The 26,671-nt window shown below is 41.1% G+C and overlaps 1 long non-coding RNA gene across 1 annotated transcript in view; it reads right to left on the reverse strand.

The window, feature by feature from the left end:
- Positions 1-3,066: 3,066 nt before the first annotated feature.
- LOC112994052 (uncharacterized) overlaps positions 3,067-26,671 on the reverse strand; it is a 35,025-nt gene continuing 11,420 nt past the window's right edge. Inside the window, exons 5-11 of the long non-coding RNA XR_003261839.2 lie at positions 22,343-22,508; positions 21,375-21,593; positions 20,585-20,689; positions 3,903-8,762; positions 3,727-3,813; positions 3,250-3,317; positions 3,067-3,110 (exon numbers count right to left, since the gene is read on the reverse strand). This is a non-coding gene — a long non-coding RNA (uncharacterized LOC112994052). The remainder of the gene's footprint in view (positions 3,111-3,249; positions 3,318-3,726; positions 3,814-3,902; positions 8,763-20,584; positions 20,690-21,374; positions 21,594-22,342; positions 22,509-26,671) is intronic.

The following is a 26,671-nucleotide window of genomic DNA, read 5'->3' on the forward strand; positions in this document are numbered from 1 at the left end:
TCTTCTGTAAGTCCAGCTTCTAACAGTCCCAGCTGGACTGTTCTTCCATGGCACAGCATTGCTGCTCGGACAGAATAAGCTGTGGTGCACAGTCAGAAATATAGCTCCTCAACAGAGCTCGTCCCCCGCACGAGTGAGGCATGGGGAGAGCAGTAGCAAGAGGCCAGAACTGAAATGTCAGTGCGGAAGGCTTAATGAATTTCAAATCAATAGTTCCTGTTTTCCAGTGGCGTTTTGTTAAATAGTCTGAAATTTTAAAGGAATTTTTGGATGAAAGCTTGACATTGTGTATACTGAAAAGCAAGGCAGCAAGAATGGGTTTGCTCTGTTTGGGGTGAGCATACAAATCGATAATCATTCAAAGCTCTCATCGAAAAGCCAGAGCTGTCCTCTCAAAATCTGAGACTTCTCTTTGCTACAGCTATCTAAGGTACCAGGAGGGTAAGCTGAATAAAAGCTTAGCCTGTAGCCAGCGCCCAAAGATTTAGTAATGTCCGTTTTATTCCATTAATTGACCTACCCAGGATGTCTCATTGTGCTGAATGAAACAAAGATACAGTCTTGTTGTAGCTGTGCAGTCAAAAAACAGCTGTGCTGGTTTTAGAGGGAAAAAGTTTCAATGGTACTTGGGAATTCATGGCAGCAAGTATGCAAGAACTCAGGCCTCATCTTTTCCCCAAAATAATCTTAACTAATTGAGCAGAGGAGGAACCCTTCACAGGGGTTTTAGTATAAGGACTAAAATAGTAGAACTACTCTGATTACATCCACAATCCAACATTTACCACTTGATGTATTAAGAAAGTTTTACTGATTTAGAGAAATTTGTTTCTCTTTTACATATACACATGTATTCCTACATGTTTCTACCATGCACCTTGTTTCTAAACAGATACTGCCTTATTATTAATAATCTTTTAAAACTGAAAATAGAATTATTGAAAAGGGGATCACTTAACATTTAACATAACACTCCCCTTCCTCTGGACAGAGAGTTGCCTCCTTTGGCCTGTAGAGATGCAGCCGCAAAAAATTCTACCCAGGTATAAGAACTGAATGGACCATGAATTCAGTTCATATTAATGTGTAAATGAAGAATTTCTATGCAAATCCATTACACATACAAGATGTACATAACCCCCAAGAACAGATTCTGAATAGTCCAGGGAGACTCAAGCTGGCTAGTGCTGAATATGGAAAGAATCAATTTATAGAAACATGTTTTACTGACCTCAGAAACGTGCTATTGACTATACGTTGAACATCTTCATTTGCTTTGTTTTTTGTAAGGAAACCTTCAAAAGTGCATGATTTTAATTCAATATGAACAAGGAAACTTTCTGAAATCTCAAGAACTTAGGAATGAAAAAAACACAGTTTTTGAGCCAGTGCTACTTTTCACTTTCTTGAAGAGTGATAAAAAACACTTACTAGTTTCTGATTCAGAGAAAAAAATTGATTTTCAGCTTTGGCAGCTTTCAGTGTGGCTGAGCTGATTAACACATGACACTTCTCTGCGTAGTTATCATGTGAAAATGATGAATGAATATGAAATGGAATGAGCAGCAAAAGTAATTTTTCCTATGGCCTTGAAATGAAAAATAAGCTAAACTAAAAGGTAGTATGTGACAGATCTTAAACGCTGCAAGAAAATTCCATTCAGTTCTGTGCAGGGACCAAAAAATAGTTTTATAACATATCTTTTATGAGGTGACAGATAGCTGTAATCTAGACCAAAAAAATCCCATACGTATATAAAATTCAGTCATCTCAACCTGAAAACCACAGAACTTTTGTTTTGTTTTGCTCTCTCCTCCTATGAAATCTGCACTGGTAGCAGTCACGGTAGGCAGGGGACACGCTTTCCATTAATAAAAGCAAAGAGCAGGTATGGAAGAACAACGCAGTAAATCACAGAATCACAGAATGGCTGAGGTTGGAAGGCACCTCTGGAGATCATCTAGGCCAACTCTCTGCTCAAGCAGGGTCACCTAGAGCATGTTGCACAGGATCGTGTCCAGGTGGGTTTTGAATATCTCCGGGGAAGAAGACTCCACAACCTCTCTGGGCAACCTGTTCCAGTGCTCTGTCACCCTCACAGTAAAGAAGTTTTTCCTCATATTCAGATGGAACTTCCTGTGTTTCAGTTTGTGCCCGTTGCCTCTTGTCCTGTCACTGGGCACCACTGAAAACAGCCTGGCCCCATCCTCTTGACACCCTCCCTTCAGATATTTTGGGCTGCCCCCAACCTTCACGTCTCCAACTAGTGCTTCGTTGTTTGTTAGTACAAGGGCCAGCAGCACACCTCTCCTTGTTGGCTCCTCCACCACCTGTGCCAGAAAGTTACCATCAGTGCTCTGCAGGAACCTCCTGGACTGTTCGTGCCCAGCTGTGTTGTCTTTCTAGCAGATATCAGGGTGGCTGAAGTCCCCCTCGAGAACCAGGGCCTGTGATCATGAGGCTACTTCAGCTGTCTGCAGAAGGCCTCATCCACTTCCTCGTCCTGATCAGGTGGCCTGTAGTAAACACCCACAACAGTGTTACCCCTGTTAGCCTGCCCTTTAATCCTTACCCATAAACTCTCAACTTGCTCTTCATCCACCCCCAGGCAGAGCTCAGTACATTCCAGTTGCTCTCTCACATAAAGAGCAACTCCATCACCTCATTTTCTTGGCCTGTCTTTCCTAAACAGCACGTAGCCATCCATGGCAGCATTCCAGCCATGCGAGCTATCCCACCACGTCTCTGTAATTGCAGTGAGATCATGGCCCTGCGATTGCACACAGATGTCTAGTTCTTCCTGTTTATTCCCCATGCTGCGCGCACTGGTGTGCAGGCACTTCAGAGAGGTGACTGAGCACACAAGTTTCCCAGGGCTGCGAGAGGCTCCTCCGTAGTCACGTCCCATAGGCGCTTCCCCGGCTGTGTGCACCCGCTGGAGGCATCCCGACTTGAGCCGCGTTTTGCTGACTACCCTGTCTCTGTAACTCCCCCCTTCCCCCATCTTTCCCAGTTTAAAGCCCTCCTTACCAGGCTGGCCAACCTGTTGGCAAAGACATGCGTGTCCCGCTTAGTGAGGTGGGTCCCATCTCTCCCCATCAGTTGTCAATCTTCAAACAAATATTAATATTAAGAGTAATTTATTGGTACCTCAAAAGCGCATGGGAAATTATGGACATACTACTGGGGGGGTGGTTTCCCCTCAATAAAAGCAATATGCGGGTTTAATACTTTTAATTCTAAGCTTACAATGAGTTTGATTCAGAGAGGCATCCTGAAACTTGACCATTTATATGGTGCAGTCCAATCTCTTTAACCTGCAAAACCAGATTAGAAAAAAGAATAAATTTATAAATTCCCAGCCAAGCACTACTGCAGTCATAGTGATTTTGTGCTTCTGGACTTTGCAGTCTAAAGGAAACTAGAAGGGAGTTGAGAAAGAAGCCTTCTTCAAAAGGAGTGGGGGTGAGGGTGACTGGAGGGAAAAGCCTTCGAGAAGCTGCTAAAAGATCTGTTTATTAAACCAGGCGGGTATTCTGGTTACAAAAGCAGGCAGGTGTGCACAGAACAATCTCCTTGCTAGTCACACTGCATCTTTTTGCAGGGGAAAGCTACCATGCTGCAGATTGCACTTCTCCATGGCAATGACTTTTGCAATGCAGTAATCAAAAGATGAAGAAAAATACTGCATCACTGCCGTTTACCCTCCCTCCATTATTTACTTACATCATGACTAATTTCTCTACTAGAAACAAAGTGATGAACGCTACCAGGTCAGAACTTCCCTGTTGCTTGAAATTGCTTCTCAGCCATCTGAAAACAGAAATTTAAGAGAGAAAAGCTTCTATTACTCAATCCATCTTCAGATGAGAAACCTACCACTTAATCATTATTTATCTTACCCAGGAAAATGGTAAAAGCTCCCTATTCTTTTCCTGATGCTGCAACTATGCGATGACTGGGCACAGAGACATTCATTATAAGATGCTTGCCTGTATTTAGAAATGAGAAGGAAAAGTCAGTAGCAGCACTATTTAACTGAGCTGTTTGTGGATACTCAGAGGTAAACTTACTTTCTGGACAGCCTTGTTTAGTCCTGTTGTAAATTCTATCATTAGAAAAATACTGTATTTGCTTAAAAAAACCCACTGAATTGGAATTTTAATAATGCAGAAGACAATATTCCCTGTTGTGAAATAACATAGGAATTTTTTGCGCTTTGTTTGTTTGTTTTAATAGCATTACATTTAACAGAAGCAGCTTCTTTCTGAGGAGGAATCAAAAACAATTTTTTCTGTGTTAGATTTAGGGAAATCTGTAAATGGCAATGGTAACTATCGCTTTGAATGCAGCCAAGATGCCAACCACAGTGCAGAAAGGAAGGAATTTTCCAGTGGGAACTGGGTAGAGAAACCTTTAGCTTTGAAAATCTCACTTAGGATGCGCTATACAGTTAATGCAAGAGCAGGCTGCATCAGATGTACATTGAAACAAAAAAAATGCCTGCCTGCCTGGAAGTACCACAGGCGCAGCCCAAAGACACCACAGCATCCAGCACTTGTGCTCTCTGGCTAGTCCAATTAATGCTGAACTAGTCCACACCCTTTAAAACTCAAGCACAAATCTACATGAAAGGTAAGCACTGAAATAGCTGAATATTGCTTTTCAGAACTGGTCTGCAGGCCAGTTCTGGTCTCCGGCACAGGCTGCTTGGGGCCTGTGAAATCCTTTATCTCCTAGAGCTGTAGCTCTTCCAATAAAAAGGTTGGCAGAGGTGTTCTCCGAGACCCCTCCTTGCATGTGAGAAACTGCACCAAACCTCCTAAGCCTGGGCAGGTTGTAACACCATTCTGGAGATCAAAACATGAGGTTTATTTCAGCCTGGCCGCTCCTCCTGTGGGCTGTCACGTGAGAACCTTGGTTGGGGGCTAACAGGCTGGAGTCACAAAGCGCATGCCACCAGCGGTTTGGCTAGCAAAAAATCGCAGTCCCTAAATTTGCCAGCTTTTTCTCCTAGTGAAGTCCTCAGTCTGTTTCAAAGGTGGAACATGGTGATGAGTACATCACGGAAATAAAGGCAGAGAAGGGGAATAAAGGAGATAAATCTATTTGCTGAACAGATGTTCTTGGTTTCATTCATATTCTTGGGCTAGAGAAAACTTGTTAGCAAGACTCATGAGCAAATTACAATTTTGAAAGTATTATGGAGAGCTTTACCAGTATAGTCGTGGTTGATTTTAATGGATGCAACAGTGCTAAAACTCTCCACATTGTCTCAGCAATTAGGAAATACATAATTCAGTGCAGAGGCACAACAGCCAGAGCACATAGCAGTATTATTAGTAGCCTCATTCCAGAGCAGAAATGCATCAAAATTCCCAGGCAGTATGGGAAATTCAGATGAAAATACGTGGTGATATTTTAATGAGAGTGAAGAAAGAGCTTATCCAGTGCCTTTATAAGGGAAAACAGTTCATACAATTACATAAAAAGCTCCAAGCAGTACTGCAGGACTCTCAGCGTTTTGCAGACGCAGTTAACTCCTGCTAGCCTTCTCTTAGTAGCTGTTAATCTCCAAAGTTGGTAGAAAACATAAATTTAATTCTCAACTATTTCTCTTTTTCAGAGTTCACAAGCATGCTCTTTTATTAAAAGTTAAAAGCAGTGCATAAATTAGGTGCTTTTTCTTAAGCGGATGAGACTGCTTTTAAACTGCTGGCATATGTTAAATTACAAGGAAGTTAACTTCAGAAATCTTAGAACAGTATAAAACAGTTGCCAGTAAGAGGGAATAATTTATTTATGTTCTACAAAAAGTTATGTAACCAGGCAAGTTGTTCCTCTTGATTCTTTCTGTGTTGTGCAATCTGGCTTGACACTTGACCAGCCAAAAGCCCATTAACAGGTGCTTCATTATTTATATTGTAAATTGATTTAAGATTAAATTAATTATACATGCTCAGCCAAAAACTATCACAGCATCCCAGAAACCTCATCTTATGGCCAGTCTTCCTGCAGTCGCCTGCTCTCCAGAAATAAACACAGCCGGTTTGTACGTAATGCATCTCCAGCACATCCCCACTCTCCTGGTTGTACGTGCTTGGGTATAACCACAGCGAAATGGCTTTGGCTCCAGAGGCTTGTGGTACTCATGAGGTGAATGTTCATTCTGATAGGAGACTTATTCCTGGTGTGCTGAATTACCAGGCAGGAGGCAGTTTCGTTCCCTTTGTGCCAATAAAGCGAGCTGGGACCTCGCGCTCGGCAGGACCGTGGTGATGCTCCACGCAAGGCGGTGCAGGAATCCCTCTCCCCGCGCACCCATGGGTAACAGCAAACAGCTACGGGACAGCAATACGTATGGAAAATGGAAAACATTACAGCCAGCTGAGAGCATCTAGGGAAGCAAAATACAATTACATGCATGTAAATAAGCAATCTGTTAAATACTGTAAATATTTTCATTTTAATTGCTTTTTTTAATATAGTAAAGTAATTGCATGCAAAACTGTTCAATAGTAGGCCATATTTTGGGCCATTAGACACAAGCCCTTATGTAACATTTGTAACTTTTTGCTTTTATGTTTAGGACATTTTTTCCAAGTGGCTGGGGTATCTTTGCATGTTTTTTTCTACTGTGAATCCATTATTTGCCTCCAGCTGAGATTGATAATAGTATTTTATCACACTGCATGTACTCATCACCCTAGGGGAATACTCCCTAATTTGTTGTTTTTTTTCTCTCTTCTCCCATAAAATGCTTCATCAGTTCTGGTAATGTAGAGAGCATATCAGAAGCCAAAATAGCAGTTAACTCATTATCACACTTTCCATTCTGTGAGATGAAGTCCAAGTATTGATTCCAGCTATTTTTGTTACAGAGGATTTGCTTGAACTCCCACTCAAGTCAAATGAAAGACCCAAATGACTTTGCTGGCCCAGGACTTAGTGAACAATCTCCTGCAAAATTCCTCACAAGACTAATTAAAACTTTTTATGTCAAGATTCTTTCAATGACGAATTGGATTTTCAAGTGAATACTGTTTTACCATAGAAAGAGTTTCTGCAAAACATACTTTCTTTTTTATTGTAAGATCTACAGCCTGAAAAGGGAAATATTTAGACTCCAAAATGCCTCATGGAAATCACAGTTCGGCTGCCTTCTGTCTGCTCCATCTTCTACGGGTTAGACTCCCCAGACTGCATCCTCAGGGAATCCCAAATGATAAAACTTCCTATCCTAGCTGTAGATTGAATAAAGAGTTCAGGCTGTAGAGGAGAAATTTTAGCATACAAACTCTTCGATCCCATAGAAATTTTGTATATTGTATGTGTCTCATTTCTGGGGCAGCATCTAACCTACGACTATGGTTAACTACAGCCAACTGGATAACACAAATATAGGCACGAGGCCAATAATGAGGAAGAGCTTCATTTTCTGTTACTTACTGTGTAAGTTAAATCTGAAAACTGATTGTTACTATGTATTTATAAGGCAGATATTCACTAGATAGTATGCGTCTGCAAAAGGAATGCATGCATTTGGTGTACTTGCACACCTTTTTCTTTTCTTTAGAAAAACAGTTTTACCATTTTCAGTAAAAAAAAAGTCCAGACAGACAAGACATACTCTGTTGCTGCCTTGTAATACTCCTAATCCTAAAGCTGATTAAAGGGGGAAGAGGAAGAGTGAGGCAGTAACTGAGAGCAAACCCCACTAGTGGACCCACGGCCTCACTACCGACATACCATGTGCGGGCTTTAGGAAAAGCCAACAGCAAGCTGAAAAATGAGTTTGCTAAGCTGTGTGTACGATAAATACTCCTTATGATATATGATTAATAAAGTGTTGCAGCACTCTCAAAAAGGCTCTTAATTTCAGAAAAACCTGCTCATGCAGGAAAAGCTGTGCTATTTAAGGAATACAATGGACCTAGAGGCAGAGAAGGTCTCGGAGAATAGGAAAGTTCCTGTCTGGCATATTTGCATTTTGTAATCTAACTCCAAGAATAAGGGAGTGAAGAGTGGTGCAGTCCAGAGGATAGCAGAAGAGAGAAATTCTACTCTCTATGGTAAAGGATAAGCTACCTAAAGTTTCTATTAGGAAAAAAAAAACTAGGAAGAAAGTAAAATAAAAAGATAATAGGCAAAGCATGAGAGAGTCCACCTTCAGCAATGCCAGAGTGAAGAGTCCCCAGAAATACCCCAAACAAGCAAGATTTATGAGAGATGAGTGCATCTGTACACCTGTTTCTGGGGGCCTGTAATCCAAACCAGCTCTGGGAATGCCAGGAGCTGAGGTATGTCAGAAATCACTTTAGCAACTGAAGGAATTGAATGTCAAACAGAAGTGAGCAGTGCCATTTGTCAGGCCCTGTGCAGGAGCCGTGCCCTTGTGATGAGCGTGAGCTCAGCCTCCAGGAACTGCCCTAGTGCTGTACGCTTGCCTCATCAATAATACACAACAAGATAAAGATGAAAGCAGCTTTTTTTCCTGCATTTTCAATAAAATCTTGCTATAAATATTATAATATTTTAAATGCAGGACTCTTTAGTAGACATGAAGATAATTTAAACTCATCTTAATTTCAGTGAGACTTCTGCCTTTGAGAAATCTGTAGCAAGTTGGATCTGAGCATAAGAGAAGAAAGCTGCAGGAACGGGTGAGCAGTCCTGGCGGGTCTCTCTTTGGGCCATCCAGCACAAATCAGAGCGTCTTTTCCTCCGCGCCTTCGAACTCCATCACGCTTCAGCAGAGAGCCCTGGGTGAGTGTTCAGAAAGCTGTGGTTAATGTTTGGCTTGATACCCTCATTTTCTTATTTTTATTTAAAACGTTGGACTGTACCAGCACTGCAATTTTGTTAGAGAGGTTTCTGGGAGGTAATGCTGATTCAGAAAAGCTGAACATTCTCCAAATAACCTGGATCTGTTTATATTTCTAGTAGAATTACCTAAAGGACTGTTTCTGATAAGCTGGTTGTTGAACAACTGTACCTGACACATTTCCATATAACTGTGTGACAGGAGCGATGTCTCTGCCCACTAGTGAGTGACCCTGGTCTGTACATGATATTTTGTCCATTTGTGTTTGTACGGGTTATGTTCTTAGCAGCGATTAGGGTCTGTATGATATATAATCCACTGAGTCCTTTCAGAGCTTCAAAAAAGCTGCTTGCAAAAGCAGATTTCTCCAGTGTTCTCTCCTGTAGATCATAAATCAAGAACTTCAATTACAGCAGACACTCCGGTAAAACAAATGGACAAATAAATTCCTTCTATCAATAAGAAGTGATTCATAACCACTTTTGTTTGTATCCACAGTTATGGAAGAAGATGAAATTCAGCTTTCTCCAACTATTTTTTTTTCTAACATTATGAGGCAAGTATATTGATAGCTGACTTCCACATTGGAAGTATAAACACAGAATAAGTGAAAAAGTTCAGGTTTCAGTTCCCATTGGGATTTTAGTGAATGCTAATAAAAAAAGATCTTTGAAATTATGAAATTGCAAGTTATTCTTCAATCTGGAATGTTTTCAAGGAAACAATTCCATTTTTCTGTACTTTCCATAGTCTATTTAAAAAATGCCACCAGAGCAATGGTGAAGTTTTATTCTGAGGTTTGAAGAGACTGATTTTTAATTTTCCTTGTGCAACTGATCTATACCTGACCTTCAGTAAGTCACTTTACCTCCCTATGTGTTTGTCTGCAGCCCTTTCAATCATCTACCTTGTCTACTTAATGTAGAAGTTTTCCAGAGCAAGGAATATCAGAAGATTTCTGCAGCACGCAAAATATTGGGCCCCTAATCTGTGCACTAATGCAATGTAAATGGCTTATTTCTCAATAGTTTTGTTGTATATTTCAATGAAAAGAGGTTTTCAACAGTGTAAAGAAGACAGGGCTGAATAAGGACCAACTCCTGCAGAAGGACAAACACTACTTCTATGTTAAAGGATGCATTTAGAAAGCGTAGCTCTCTTCGACAGCTACAAAGATACTGGAATCTCTTATTCATCAATCAAGTTGTCACCATCTAGAGGATAAGATGCTGGCCCAAGAGAAATTGCCAATGTAAGTTTATTAATTTCTCAAGAATAAAAAAAATCAGCCTTAATGTGCAGTTGTGTGGGAGGGGAGAGAAGACAGCATGAGGGAGGGAAGGGACAGAAGGGATGAATGACCACATCACTGAGGAAGCACTGGCTTTGACAGATCTCACGTAGCAAGGTTTTCGACACAATTCCATACACCACTCTCATAAGCAAAACTGGAAAAGCATGGTCTAAATGAAATTAATGCAAAGTGAGTTGAAATGTGTTGAAAATCACCAGTCAAAGAGTGGTTATTAGTGTCACCTGTGAAGCTGAAAGGACAGATGAAGTGGAGGCTGACAGTGTGCTCTCGGTTCTGACTCAGATGCTGGAATAGAGAAGGCACTAATATAATTTGTGGATGACAGCAAGCTGGGAGTGGTTGCAAGCCTTTGGAGAACAGGATCAGAATTCAAAATGATTTTGACAATTGCAGAAGTGGTCTGAAATCAGTAAGATGAAATCCAGTAAAGAGTTACAAACAATTATGCTTAGAAAGGAAGAATCAAATGTGCAGATACAAGATCACAGAAGAGAACATCTGGCAAAACAGCAGGACTGCAGAAAAGACTCCTTTGCTGCTTGAGTGTGAATTAGCAGTTAACTAACATAGTCTTGCTTGCATAATGTCTGGTCACAGAACAAAGACTAGGAGCAGTCTTTCAGAGACCAGCTTCTTCATTAGATCTAGAAATAAATCCCTAGTCAGCCGTTACCCAGAAAAAGTATCTTTGTGATGAAAAAAGTCACATGGGTCCCTAATGTGGACTTACCCCCTATTCTGAACCCTGTATTTCATTTACAGGAGAGGGAGGAACTGTGGGGAACCAGCCACCTGGGTCCAAAATTATTGCACTGGCTCTGGAGAGGTGAAAAACACGCCTAGACTCCTGTTGCCATTCAATTCATACTTAACTTTGGGCCTTTCAACACGTTTCCTACCTCTCTGTTGTCCAAATAGCATCCTCAGCTCTCAGCATCACTGTGGGAAGGTTCAATAATGTATGCACATCATTAAGATCTGCAGTAAAAAAGGAAAAGCTCCATCCTCTTCCAGCTTGGTGAATCACTCCTGCTGCTATTATCGCAGAACTTACTGTGACCTCTTAGATAACTTTAAAATAGCCACTATAACATTCCTTTATCCATAAATCAGGATGAAATTATTTCCTCAAAATTCAGTAGAAACTAGCTAGCCTTGAAAAGACACTTTGTATTCGTTTTAGAAGTCTTTTATCCATCTTTTTCTGTCTTAGGAGACGTTAGCTCTGAAAAATCCTGTCTGGTTTGTGAACGATCAAAGTTAAAAAGTTTTTTCTGCTCTATCCAGTAAAGCACAGTTCCCATAACACCGAGGATTACTTAATTAATGCTCCGGACTAGAACCACAGGAGATAACTTCAGTAAGGCTCAGATGAGCAAGTGACCAAAGCAGATGGTCAAACCCAGAGCATCCATTCCCTCCAGAGCTCAGTAATGTAAAAGCGCATCTTTGGACGGTAAAAGAATAAGAGAGATACATTTATCACAAGGAGGGCTACCATGTCTTTAGATAAAGCACTGCTGATAATAGTTTGCACATTTCATCAGCATTTAAAGTAGGATAAGCACACAACATGCCAAACAAAACATGAGCCCAAACCAAAGGGAAGGAAAGTCATCACAAGTCACAAAGACTAAAAACTTCTTCAGATAGGGAACTTCAAGAATAAATGTGAGTTGTACAAGGCACCACCCCTGTACCTCCATTTTAACTCCTGATGTAATTCTGTTTTGCTTAGACCAAGCCGTTATTTGTGAACCAGAGGCTCGCACCCCGATGTGTTTTCATGTTGGTGGTCCTTTGGGCAAGCCCTGGGTGGCTATGGAAGTCATTCTGTCCCAGAACAATGCCAGGCGACCTCACTCAGTGGTGGAACAGAGAAAAAACAGGAAAAAGCACATAAAAAGGTGGGTTTTCAGCAAATATGTGACGTAAGAATTTCAACTTATTCATTGTGCGTGTCCTATTATCAAAATATGTACAGCTGCCTCTCAGCCTTTAACATGGTTGAAATTATCTTACCTATCCCCTCCATTATTCTTGGTGACAAGTCAACAGTATAAAGGCCCCATAGCTCTAGGATATATATACTTCCCTTACAGATTAGGTTAGATGATATAGTGCAAACAAACATATCTGTGAAAAGAAAATAGATGTGCTAATCTATAAAGATTTAGAGGAAGGAAGAAGCCATCAATTTGTCAAGACTTCACAGTTTCTTTTTCTTCCTGTGCCACTACAGAGATTTCTTTTTAAACTAACACTCTTGCAACTCAGGAAATGATGCCATGAATTGCAACTAGCACAATTTTTTTTTAAAGAAGAAACGTTTCAATTTGGCGTTCTTTGAAACTTTTATTTTCCTAACTAGGAAAGCTCTTGCTTTGTATTTAACAGTAGGATTAAAGTGGGGTTATATAAGTCCATACAGTTCTGCAAGACCACAATTTCAAAACAAAGTTCAAAACCACTGATGATGTCTAATCTTGAAAAAACAAAACAAAAAAAGTTTTAGATTCAGCTTGAGTTTACCATTCAGGTAAGAAAAAAATATGGGAAATATTCACTAGGAATTTCACATTGACACTGGTGGAAAAAGATTCATTCTTTTTATTGTGTTATGCTGCTTAAAATCTTCTTTATCCTGGCTATGTTAAGTGATAATTCACATAGTGTTTTCTTTAATGAAAGAGAGAGAAATGCCTTCCATTTCTACAACAATTGAAGCATTTATATTCTAAACAACTGAGTAGTTATTTGCTAAATTATAACGATGCAGCATCTAGTCCAACTGTCAATAGGATTACTCATGTGAGTGATTACTTTTCGATGTGATTAAGGGGTCACTCTCTAATGGCAAAATAGACACTGTTTGCTGAACTTTGCTATATGAGTCCCACAGTGCCTTAGAAATAATGGCCAGTTTTCTGCAGCTGTTTTCCACATTAATGTAAGGAAATCTTTTGCTGAAGAAGTAAGTAGCACTCCTGGTAGCACTGGGGAGTCCTTTGCTCTGTGCTCTTGGTGTTTCACCGCTTTTGAACCAGGAGCTGCCCTTCACGAGTCAGATGGACGCCCACACCAGCGCAGACGTGTCTGGGAGCCCCTGGCTCTTGCGGGCGTGGGGCTCCCTGCACGAAGCTCACAGCCAGCAGCACGTGCTGCCCCGAGGGCCTCTTTGCCCAGATGTAATACCTCCACGAAAACAACGGTGCCTCTACTCAAGTGAGAGTTATCACAATTTTCTACTCACCAAAATGCACACAGGTATGTTTTGTGTATCTGCACATCGTACTCGTACTACACACATACACAAAAGTAACATACAAAAAGCAGCTGCTGGCGTCACAACTCTCACTCTCCAGTCTCCTTCATTGAAATGCTTCATCCTTCATTGAAATGCTACAGCTGTGCTCAGAAAGCAATAGGCTGGGACAGAGCGAAAGGTAATCATACATTCACTGAAACTTTTGAATACAGCATTAATTACATAGATTTGATTTTGGCACAGACATCCATTCTGCTATTGCTAGCAGATTTCTATGGCACCATTTTCCCTCTCCTCTGAAGACAGCACCTGCGCCATCCCCGCAACCCTGACTCCATCCTGGGGTATTTGTTCAGTGCTACTCATAGGAAAAAGGGGCATCTTCAGGCACTAACAATTTCTCACAGTATTATGAAATTCCTATCAAATCTCTTATCCAAGTACTGGCCAAGTTCCCACCAGCTTAGCTTGCAAAATCTGACAGGATCAAAGTCTGAAGTGCAATAGCCCTAGGCAACACAAAGTACAAAAATGCATATACATCAGTTCAGTGAATACTAATTCTACATAAAATGAGTTAGAAAAATAGTAAAATAACACCTGCATGTCTCCACAAACACTCTCAAGTAGCCCATAAATAATATGCCTATGGCAGAAGGCAGATATGCCTATAGGCATCTACAGGTGCAGACAGATATATTAACATCAGCACTTGCTGCCCGGGTTCTCACAATGAGATGTACAGTCACGGCTCCCAGAAACCCAGAGTCCTTTCCTTTGTGGTGTCCTCACAAATAGCTTGTAGAGACTTCACTGAGGGTAACTGGACATGGCCAGAAACTCCGTTCAGTCCTCCTGGCAATGATTTCTATTTAGAGCACTGAGCTTCTGTCTAAAAAAATGGCTAGTGTATTCAGATACTGCTGAGTAAGTTCCTGTAGCTCTCGGAGTAATATATCTGCTCGAGCTTAAACCAAGACACTCCCTCCTGTTCTGATGCTTCTAAAGGCTTTATACACATTTGTGAATGTAAAAGAATTAGTTTAAACATTTGCATCTTTTCTTTACAAAATAGCACCATAATGTTAGGCAATAAATAAATATACCAATCTGTTTCGATAGACTGCCTTGATATCCTCAAGCAGGAGTAATATGGGGAAGTAACAGGAAGGGAGTGGGACCAAGCTGGGCTCCATCACAGGAAAGGCGGCTGCAGTTTAGCACACTACCAAATTTTTATGAACCAGTTAGGAAAGCCTTAAGTCTAAGCCACTCATACAAACCAATACACGGACAAAACTCACAAAAACTGTTCTCATAAAACAGCCAAAGGCAGTTCTTCATTCATTAGTAAACCATGCCAAGAAACCTGTTCCTGGATGAGTTATTTTCCTCTTCCTATGCGAGAAGCGTGATGTAATCGCATTCATCCGGGGAACTGCTGCAGCACCCGGCAGCCGTGGCCAGCGAGCCAGACCCGCGGAGCTAGGCTCCCCTGCCGTGAACATGCTGCTCAGCGCGTGGGCACACACAGGAGGCAGCCTGGGGCTGCGGGGTACCGTGGGCGGCCTCGGGGTAAAGAGCCAAACCTTCCCAAATTACACCACAGTGGTGGCGCAGGGGAAACAACGGGCCCATGAAACAGCTCTTCCTCACAGCTCTGCTGCAAATCCCGTGCTCATGTAGGAGAGAAGCTGCAAACAAGACTAATCCCTCCACACTGTTGAAAGTGCAACTGGGATTAGCTACTCACACTAACAGGTGGGTAACCGGGTCCGGAGCTTTTTCTATCCCACTGCACAGAGGGCTTGGTCAAGAACAGCATGCGTTGGGCCACCACTTGTAAAAACACATCCGAAGGCACAGTCCTGGGCTGTAAACCTGCACACAGAGAACTATTGCAGAAAACCAGGATTCAGATTTTTTACTGAATAGTAGTCACATTAGTGTAACTTACTCAACTGACAGCTTAGAGGACATCAGTTTTTGTATTGGCTTCTAAATCCAGTTTTTAGTAAATCTGAATTCCTGATAAGGCCGCTAACCTGGTTAGTATGCTTCCCAGCTCCAAATTCTCTAGAATGCAAATGATTTTTCATTCAATACTTTCCCCTTCATTTACCAAAAAGTCCCTTTTAATGTGAAGGAATTTAGTAACAGGCAGAGAGTGGACAAATCTTCACACATTTAAGAATCCATTTGACAAAACAGATCAAATTAGATCTGGCAATTTCCTCTGCAGTTCCCAGTCTTTGGGGGACCAGCAATAAAGAAATGTGATGAAATAGCTTCCTTAGTGAATAATGCAGAGTTTGTATACAGAGAGGGACCTTCAGTTGGAATTAGAACATGAAAGCAGCTAGTGTAAAAAATATGGGAAAAGATATTATAGGAAGTTAGATGGCTGTGCTGCCAACAGAGAGAAAAAAAGAGGCACAGATAAAACAACAAATATGAGAAATTGTTATTCTAGCACAAGCAAGTCAGAGTGAGATACAGGGAAACCTGAAACACATACTCTCTAATTCTAAGGGATCTGCAAATCCCAAAGGGCTTTTTCAAGAAGAAAACTACATGGAAGCAGTCCTCTGTAAGAAGGGAAAGCAAAATTTGTTTACTTATACATTTCAGCATGTTAAAACTGTTTTGGTGACACCTAGCACTTCAGAAATGTTTTTTATCCCGGACCCTTAGCAGCAGTCCCAATCAAGACTCAACTAACTTACAAAAGTTATGGGATATTTGTATACCACTAAGGACCACTTGACTTCAGATCCATCTTGTTACACAGCAAGCTGAGTAAAGCAGCGAGCAACTTGTTCAAAAGGCGACGGCCAGATGAATCAACAAGGAGAATAATGAGGGAATAAACAATTTCCCTACATTTTTTAAGAGCTGTGAATGCTGTCCTGTTAGCAACAAGGGCCTCGTTCTTCCAGGAGGTGCCTTTCATGCTGCGGCTCAGCTGCGTTACCCTTGCTCGTGCCTGCGGTGAAGCAAGCTTTGATGCTCTCCGATTCCCAGCTTGCTGTATGACGTGGATACGTTTCATCATTTCGCTTTCAACTTCTGAACTATGCTCAGCTTCAGATGATAAGCATCCACTGGAGACCTTGCATCAACCTGTAAAGTAATGCCAACTTTTTGCTAGAATAGTGCTTTAAGTTCATTACTGCAGTAAATGTGTTTGAAGTAAACCACAGCCTTTTTGTCAATATCATTCTCATCACCACCAAGTCAATTTAATAAGCTCAGTTCATCCGCCCTGTCCCTTTGACTACTTCCTTTCCTGAAGGGGAATATAATGCATTTAATATGTGAGATGTTTAAAGGGTTCTTTCATGTGCAGCCTCAGTTCATCGCTAATAAAATATGTTTTACTCTGCTGTTTTGTTCACTGTATGCCACATGCTGTATTAGATTTAAGATACAGCTTCTCATCACACTTTTGAGCAGGGAATAGTCATCTGCAGGCTCATTAAAGCCTCTCAGACTTCCAGTTGCCCTGTGTCAGATGCCGTTAACCAAGGACCCTAACGAAAAGCAACAGCAAGCTCGGGCAGGAAAGGCTGTCGAAGCCTGTCTGATTGTTCTCCTTGCAGAGGAGGAGAGGCACTTCTTCAAAAGCTCCCTACAAGAGAGGAGCTCTTTTTCTACTTAATTGCAGCCCAAATGCCTCCATTTTAGAAAGGCAGACACCGAGTGACTCAGCATCCACAGGTCAAATTCTGCTCTCTCTTATATAAGTACACAGTAATAGCCACTTCAGTGGATTTTTACTGGAATAACAGAGAGCAGAACTTGGCCCACATCTCTGGTCAGGTTTGGCAACTGCTGAGTCCCTACTGCTGTCTCATTCTGTAAGTGTAAAACGAAAATTTCACAGAAAGAGTGGTTCACAGACTCCCAGAGCTTCAGTCTCACTGTAGTTTCTAGCTTCTAGACAAAAACTTGGTATGGTAGGCTCCACTCCCCCTCCTCTTCCCAAAAAAGCAGCTCTAAAATGCAGACCTGGCACTAAATTTTCCCACACATTGTCCTATTCTAAGCATAGTCAGAGCTTTTTAAAAGTGTCAGGATTGACAGGCTTAGGGACTAAAAATCCTCTTTTTCTTCTCAAAATGCACACAAGGAACAGGCCATGCAACACTACACACACTGCTGCATCAGTTGGCCGCGGTGGCTGAAGCTGGGTGCCACTGGCACCTCTTGCTCCTGGAGGCAGTGGCTGCCCCCGGGACCCCGTGGCGCTGCGGCTGCAGAGCTCCCCCGGGCAGCCGCCTGCTTCGGGCAGGTCTGCACTGCTGGGACGGAGCCGAGAGGCCGGTTTCCGAGACCAAATTCTGATCCAGCCTGTCCTGCTTCTCCAAGAGGAACGATCTCTTGAGATGAAAGCACAGTTCACTCGCTTTCAGTCTTTGTCTCTCAGAAAGACACAAACTTTGGGATGTTTGTCCTAAGTGCAAGGAACATCATTCATCACCGTTTCAGAATCACCAATCACTAAAAGTAAATGCCTCCCAGAGCTTCTTGATTGCAAATTCCTTTCTAATACAAAGTTAAAAACAACCTCTGAAATGCAAATAACCCAGAGCAACCTACACAAGATGATTTATGCCATGCCATCTTTTTCATGCAAATAAATTAAAAGAAGAAAATGTAATTTAGGGTGAACTGCATTGTATAATAAAATAAAAGAGTGACACTATGGCTGCAAAACTCTGAGTACAATGTGTTGCTGCCATTGCTGTTTGAGGTTTAACCTTCCTGAACATAGAGAAAAAGATTCTGATTTATTTAGATTGATTTTTATTTGTATACAAATCATTCTATGGCTTCAAGCATGTCAGGAAAAGATGCTTATTTTCATTTCTTTATGTTGGTGTCATTTCAAGGGAATGCAGTAAGTTTGATTCACAGTTAATGTCTGAAACAGCACAAGAGAATTAAGAACCTTCCACAATAGCAAATCAACCCCAATCCAAGACATTGCACAAGACCAACAGTATTAGGCTGTGCTCCTCTCACACTAGACTTCCCACAGCAGGTAAGTCTAGAGCGCAGTTTGGGTGTCAATAGAGCTAGATAAATTTGGATAAATACATCCATTATACTGGAAATACACTCTAACCTCAAGACAGCAAACAAAGGTGTTTTGAAAGAAAAAGAATGGGAAGGTATACAAAAAGGGACACACAGCAGAAGTCAAGGACAGCAACAAAAACTAATAGTATATTCAGGTCAACAATTTGTAACTGTTTGTTCCAACAGTACTAATTCTGTGGGGGTTGTTAGACACTAAAATTTGTAGTAAAGAGGATTCCCGGCCTGGGGGAGCGGGGGAGGCCTGCCCCGGCCCCGCGCACCGTTTGGGTTGCGGTGCCCCGGCAGGCTGGACACGGGAGCTGCCGCGGAGCGTCCGCGCAGGCAGAGCGGCAGACGCTCGCCTGGAGCGCGGAAAGAGCTCGGGCCCCTCTGATTTGCTTCCCATGACCGATACCGCTGCGTCTCCCTTTGTTACCTTACGGTTAACGTTAACATTTGGGTTTCTGTTCTGCTCTATTAAACTTTATTAAATGGAGGGGAAAAATCTATTTTGATAAACTGAGTAGATATGACCAAGCCAGACGGAGTAATTGTGCTCTGTTCAACAAACCTCTCCAGCAACTGCATCCCCATACGGCTATGCTGGTTTATAGTAGCGTTCGGCTCGCTTCGGACTGGAGCTAAAATGGAAAGGACTTACCAATTTGTTTACTATAGCTATGCAGAGTCAGGCAGTGTGTAAAGGTATCGTGCTATAAATAACGGCAGCGAGGGGATGTCACGTCCTGTACACAGGGAAGGCAAAGCTTTCTCGAAGAGGTGACTTGCACGGTACATAAATCTGAGCCCAGAGATACGACTCTGAGCCCCATTAATAGCAGAGAGCTTGTCCTAAGCTCCTGGACTGTCACAGGACTTCCAGCTCAAGGACACCCTGCTAAGGCCCCTGACCACACCAAATCAAACTGGGAAAGAAAAGGCTGCCAAAAGCTACAGCACTGCAGACAGCCTGTGCTCGGCACCTGAAAGGGCTTTGTAGTCTATTATCTATACAAATTGCTACTAGCAGCTTATAAAATGTGAGGATTGATCTGGAAATTATGTTTTAAATCACAAATTTCAACCAAGTAAAGTCATAGACCTGAGGTCTATTTTAATTAATATTAATAGCAGTATGAAAAATATGAACTATTAGGAAGCAACAGCTACTTATAAATGAACAGATCAATTCTAAATCAGGGTCATTTGGTAATGATAAGACTGTCAGGTAATCTTAATCCTTACAGAAAAATGCTTTGCCTTCACTGCTGTCCTCTAAGATATTAAATCTGAGACAATTTGTCTGGTTCTCAGAATATAACTCCTCTTTACTAGGACTGATCTTCAAAAATGGACTGGTGGATGTGTCTTCTCGTTTCCTTTTTTTTTTTCCCCCCTCCTCATTTTGACTGGCTAAGCCTCAAATCAGCTTAGGGTTGTTTTCTCCCGGTATGAATGATCTTGCAGGAAAGGAAAGTCTTCAAATAGAAAAACATCATAAGCATCAGCCAGGGATTGCAAAATCCCAAGTTCCGACTTGAATTCTGTCAGAGAGACAATGTGTGGCCTTGGGAAAAACCTCCTCTCCTCCCTGCAGGCTCCCCATCTGCTTCTCCCTTATAAAATGGGATTATAAAACTGTCCCATCCTAAAGGACAGGTAAAACTGTGAGGGTGAAAATTGTGTTACAAGCATGATGCATTATTATAACACAGCAAATTCCCTTCCAGGCCTCTTCTCTCTTCTCTATTCAATGCGAAACAGCATCATTTCAAAATGAAAGCAGTGGACAAGCTTTCACATTTATACAGGCTTCTTTTAGCAGGCAGCAGATGAAAGCTGGGAGAATAATCCATAGCAATTAATTTATTCAATGAATTTAGGCTCATTTTCTGTTCACAAAATGTCTGCAAGCCATTTACGATTTTTTCATGGTTTACTCATTATTCACAATTATTACAATGTAACTCTTGGTCTGTAAATTAGTCCTAAACAATTAGCTGAGTGTATTTTAGAAGCTATTTGGGTTAGTTTCAATTGCATGTATTCAACTGAATACATAGAGCATATTGTCTCTTCATTCTATACTCACCATCAGAAATATGCAGCAGTGGCACAGACAGAGCTGGGTCCAAACACTGTGTTTACCAGCGGCATGCAAGAATACATTTGTTGCTCTTTTAAGACCTGTTGGCTTCTGCAGTAGAGAAAATGGAGGCCTGTTAGGTAGTTTCCAACATACTGGTTGTACAGGACTATTTCCGTTCCTTGATGGATCACTCTTTAGAAACATGCTTCTAGTGAAAATGCATGTTTTGAGAAGTTGAGCTTTTTTTGTACCAGTGAATATTCTCTTCTGCTGGTTCAAATGTAATGTTTTCACAAACATTTCCAACAGCATAGACAACTACTGCAATGTTAACAAAATTTTCTTCAATTTTCTTCAATTTTCACACAAACAAGAGGAATTCTTTAAGCTATTTTACCAAAGAGAACACACAGAGGAAAGATAAAGGGTTACTGGTGGGTAAAGGGAATGCTGGCAAAGTCTATGCAAGTTACCATGTCAGACTGGCTTCATATTGGTTCACAGACATTTTAGCGTGCTATTGGATTAGCAAATAAATAAATTACACAGTGCGAAAAGAGCTTCTGGAAAATACATTAAGGCAATTTGCAAATAATTGCAGTGAGCTGGGCTATTATGACTTTGACTTCTGAGGTATAAAATCTCCCAGAGATAATGACGATAATCATATTGAAAATAGTTGCCACCCTTTAATCTTCTAAGACAAAACAGAGATCTTTGGGAATTTGGGACCCTGTCACTCTAATTGAACATCTGACAGGAAAGTAATTAGAGTGGAAAGCAGAAAGGTCACCTGTTTGCCCAAGCAGAATTCATCAGCTTCCGTTTGCCATCGCATGGGGCAGCTAGTTCATCTCTTGCACAGGTTTCTCATTTAAATAGCTTCTTTGCCAATAAAAAGGCTGTCAGACAGACTGTTTCCAGAATGGCTTTGGATCTGAGTAACTCACACTGGGCATGTAAAGATGCATCATCCATTATAAAGGCAGTTCAGGAAAATGGCATCAAAACACTGCAACAAGAAGTCATTGCTGACAAATCTGTTAAGAAGCAGTATTGCTTACTGGAGTTTCATTTTTCTAAAGGCAAAAGAAATCCATCAAAAACTGGCCATGTCATGGAAGCACCTTCACTTCCAGTAGAAATATTTTTCTCCCCACGCCCTGCCCATTTCAAAGGATAGTCTATTTTTACTCTCCATTTATTTCACTCAGTGCAGTCAGTCAGTCGAGATGCTGTCTTGCCTGGTGGCTGGGTTCAGCAAGGACTCTGCCATGCATGCCTCCTCAGTGCTCCTGCCAGGCACCACAGGTCAAACTTGAAAAGATGGCATCGCTCGGCACGTGATCTGTGAACCAGTGCTGGCCTAGAGATTTGAGAAGCTCCATGAAAAAAATTGCAGTTAAAAAATCACACATGTGTATCTCCCAAATGTGCAGGGATGTGTGTGTTAGCACCCACCGGCAAGCAGAATTGGCGACTGACTCTTGACTGCTATCAGTGCTTAATTCTACCACCTGAAATTACGATAAAATGATTTTGTAAAGCAGCAAAATGTTGTTTACCCAAATTCTAAAGACCTTGTTTATCACCTCAGCCTCCTGACTGCTAAAACATAGTCGGATAGAGGTTAGTCCACTGAATTTCTTCAGAAAGGGGAGGCTATGAGAGCAGAGGAGATTGAGAGGATTGTTGCTGGGAAGGGGTGGAGGTGGTGTCACTGGGGAACTGCTGCAAGGGGCTGCAGCGAGGAGACAGTACCTGGGAACATCACGGAGCCTGATGTGGCCATGCGGGCACAGCTGTCAGCGCAGAAGCTTCTTCGCAACGGTGACTGAGGTTCTTAACCCACCAGGGCCCTCGGTGTTCAACACAGCATCTTCTGTCGAAGGCCTGAACCCCTCACTCACCTAGGGACAGCGGGGCTCTGTGATGGGGAGAAAGGAGATTTAAGAAAAAGAGATTAAAAGGGGAAAAATTGCTAACCACTGCCTTACCATGTTAAGAGAGGCTTTCAGAGCAGATTTAGCCCAAGACCTTCGGAATTCAATGGAAAAATTCTGTTGGCTTACAGCTAAAAGTCAGACTACATCCTCTGCAATCTTTCGGTGCTTGGGTTTTGATGAAATAGTCAGAAGGGGCATCTGCTAGTGTAACAGGTGACATGGACATACAAAGAAATCAAAAGATCACCCATTCATTTAATACAGCAGCAGTTATCAGATGGTTAAACAAAAAAATAAATACCAGCTGACAGTTGCAACAAATGTCATGGACTTTAATTAGTGTGAAGCATGGAAGCAATTTCAGCCATGATACCTATCTTTTGGAAGCAATTTAGTTTTTTTTAGTTGAAATGCCTGTATCCTATTATGTGTTGTCAACGCCTAGCTGTACTACTTATTTAAAGAGTACGTTTCTTCTGCTTTTTCTTATATTCTTTTTAGGTTTTATGTCACGATGTATTAGAGAAGATCCTAATGGCTACCTCCAATTTTTCTTGTCTAATGTATGAACGTAATTCTCGTAGACAGCAATACAATATCCTCTCCCTTGGGATAATTCATCTGAACAGCTGAAGGTGGTGATTTGCAAAGCTGGGTTTCATTTCAGGTTAAACCTTCAGGAAAACAAGCGACAGACCCCAGTTCTTGTCTTGCGCTGTGCTCTCCCATGCCAGATCCATGGCATACGAACATTTCAGCACTTTGCATAGGCGAGGGTGACACTACCAGGGACATGGCAGGAGCATGCAAGTCCAAAAGAAACTGATTCGCCCAAGGACACAGAAGAGATGAGGGTGAGAAAAGGCAAGAGCAGACATTTCAGACATCTACCGTAGCTGTACTCCAGTACTGTGCTCCATCACACTGCCACTCAACGTTCTTCAGAAATTTCTTATTTTCAGCCAACTTACAGACATTTAGCTGATGCTGATTAACTTAGAGTCATTGCTCAAGGCTAATAATAAAAAGGCCTCTCTACATTTTCCAAGTTCTAGATGAGGTATAAAAACAAATTACCTAGAATAAGAAATGCTTTGAGAAAGTGAATTAAGGTAATTGAAAAATAACTGTTTGGTGCTCAGCCAGTATAACATTTGGATTTTGAAATATAAATGATTCCTAAAATGAGGATTAAGCCCATATCGAAAACAATTTTTCTCCTTTAGATCATCTAAGAAAAAGGGTAAGAGACAACAAAATAAAAGCCAAGCCATACACTGCAGGGGGATGCAATGCAGTAATGATTATAATTTCTCAAGTCTGTTTTCCATAACTGATTTAACGATCTACCTGGATACAGATCTCAATTACCTGAATGAGTGAGATTTTCTATCTCACTCATTATAAGATATTTTCAGGAAATATTTTATAATTCTCTCCAACTTGTAATTGATGTGTAGAGCTATATATTCCTCAATGCAGGCAATATAATTCCTGATACCTGCATGATAGGGTTCTTGACATTGACTGAAGTCTACTTAAAGTTTATTGCTAATATATGAATGCGGAGCTTATAAACACTCATTATTATTATATGAAATATATAAATATGAACACACAGTGAAAATGATAAGCACTTCGTAAGTCCAAATACCTCTTTGGATGTTCTCTAAAGTCTTCTAGACTGCACCCTACTGCATGTTTGCCTGCAACTGTACAGAACTGGATGCAATGAACTAGGCAGTCTCGCCTAGTTTTAAATCCTTTTAGTGCTACCTTAAGTTAACTGGAAATTTTTCCAAATGTATCTAGCTCATCTGGTCTTCAGTTAGGAAATATACCATGGTTTGTAACTCAGATCCAAGAACAGATGGGTTCTTCTGTCCTCTCCATCTTCCACCTACCATCCACCACTTTTACATGCAGTGAGAAACACTGCCACTTTCCACCCTAGAAGCTGATTCTTAGCCGTGCCCCAAGATCCTTCGGGAACATGGTTCCCTCACTGTAGCTTCAGAGAAAAAGGGCAGCCACAGTCAGCACCAGGCTCATCCCCACAACCAGTTTTGAGAGAACAGGAGCGTGAGCGGAGGGGGAAGAGTACAGAACGCATCTTCTCTCCTTTTTGTCCAGCTATCCAACAGGGAGAAGAGAGTCTCAGAAAGGAACGGGGCTCTTCTTACATTTCTCCTTGTGCCCTCTTCCTCCCCTTGTTTTGCAGATCCCTTTGCAGACACATCCTGTTCAAGTCTCTTGCTGAAAGACCGGGATTATGAGAGAGACAAAATTCAGTGTTGTCTAGATTTGTTAGCTTTCTTTTGCAGTGGATATGATACTAATTCTGCTTTCCTGCCTGTTTGTAATGCTGCTGGGTGTTTCAGTGGTGAGTCCCACCTGAGAGCTGGTTGCATTTCAGTGAGAACTGCAGTGATTCTATAAAAAGACTTTGGGAATCTATTACTGAAAAGCTCTCCATAAATCTAAGGCATTTATGTCATCTCCATACAGACAGATTTTGTTTTCCAGTTACCTGCAAATGTGATCAAATAGTACCTAGAGTGTTTGAAAATTTACTTTTTCTTAATATCATCCCATTACTCTTAGCAATTCTGCTCTGTATCATGCTGAATAATTCTTCCAATACTTGGTATTTGCAAGCTTCAAATACTCATAAAAAGTTATACTTCTCCTTAAGTCATCAGGTAGCCAGACTACATATATTTAATTCCTTAATCTTCCCTCATAAATCCCATCCTATCTTTCATCATTTTAGTTGCTCCTTGAATCATCTCCATCTTCCCAGAACTGGTGCGTTGAGCAGAGCCTTCCAGTACAGTCTGACAGGAGATGCATTTTGAGAGAGAACTACAATTGCTCTGCTCTGCAACTTAATACCTGTAAACCGCAATTATGTTGTCCTCCCATTCAACTATCGCTCTTAGAACTAGAATTCAGCCTACTATTAAAATTGCTTTTGAAGTCTGTGTTTCCCATGTGATGCTCCTCCATTATATGCATTTGATTTTTGTCCTCAACATGTCAGCTCTAGGAAGCAAGAGCGACGTCCCTCTCTTCCTCTCCCCTGGCACCCTACAAGACAGACATGTAAAGACTTCTCTGCAAGAGTCAGGTCAAGAAGATGAATTTTAATTCATTTTTACTTTATATTTTCAAGTTATTTGCCCCAAAAGTGGGCTCACAAGCTTTATATGCTTCGGTTCTTTGATGGTAAATTCAGGGTACCAAATTTGTTCCGCCTTTTCTAACACCTACCAGGTTACTATTGCAAGATCCCAGCCAAAGTTTTTAAAAAGTTGGCATCAAAAGTGCTGACAGGCCTTATGCTGTTCTAAAGGAAAGAAAGGCTGCAGGTTTTGAGAGACAGACAGATAGATGGGTACAGCCATAAATATGTTATTTATCCAATGTCACATTTCTCAGTTTTTCATTCTGTCCTCCCTTTTTGGGATAACAAAGACAAATTTGAAAACTTCGGTTAAATTACAGTACAGGACATACTCTATTCATTTGGACTATTCAAATGCATGATTTATTCTTCATCACATTTGGTCTTAACTATGCAGTACAGCTCAAGTGAGGCTATTAAAACCCTACACCAATCACTGATGTGCTGAAAATTACTACTACTTAATATATATGATTTATTTAGCTCACTGTTATCTGTGTTATCTATTAGGTAGATATCTATCCACCTAATAGAAGTATCGTATGGTGTGGTTTTGCTAAAAAAATTTTATATATATGTTTTATTTGGGGGGGTTGCTTTTTGGCTCTATTTTTATTTTAATTTTTTTTTTTAGCAAACAAACCAGACATCATGCTGGGTCATCAGGAAAGCCATTAAACTTTGCATGTGAAAGTAAAATAGAACTGATAGGCTGACTTTGAGACGAACATTTATCTTACAAGACCCAAGACAGAAAGACTGAAAGTGAAAAAAGCTGATAAGCTGCAAGAAAAACTAAATAAAGAAAGAAAGAAAGAAAAGCTGCAAGAAAAACTAAGTAAAGAAATAGCAAGAAAAACTAAATAAAGAAATGTCTAAAAAAGTACACTATCAGAAGATGCAGATATTCCTTATTTATTAATATTTCTGTTTTTACAATCAGGAAATTAGGCAGGA

Source organism: Dromaius novaehollandiae, chromosome 15 (genome assembly GCF_036370855.1).
Source record: "Dromaius novaehollandiae isolate bDroNov1 chromosome 15, bDroNov1.hap1, whole genome shotgun sequence".
NCBI classification, from domain to species: domain Eukaryota; kingdom Metazoa; phylum Chordata; class Aves; order Casuariiformes; family Dromaiidae; genus Dromaius; species Dromaius novaehollandiae.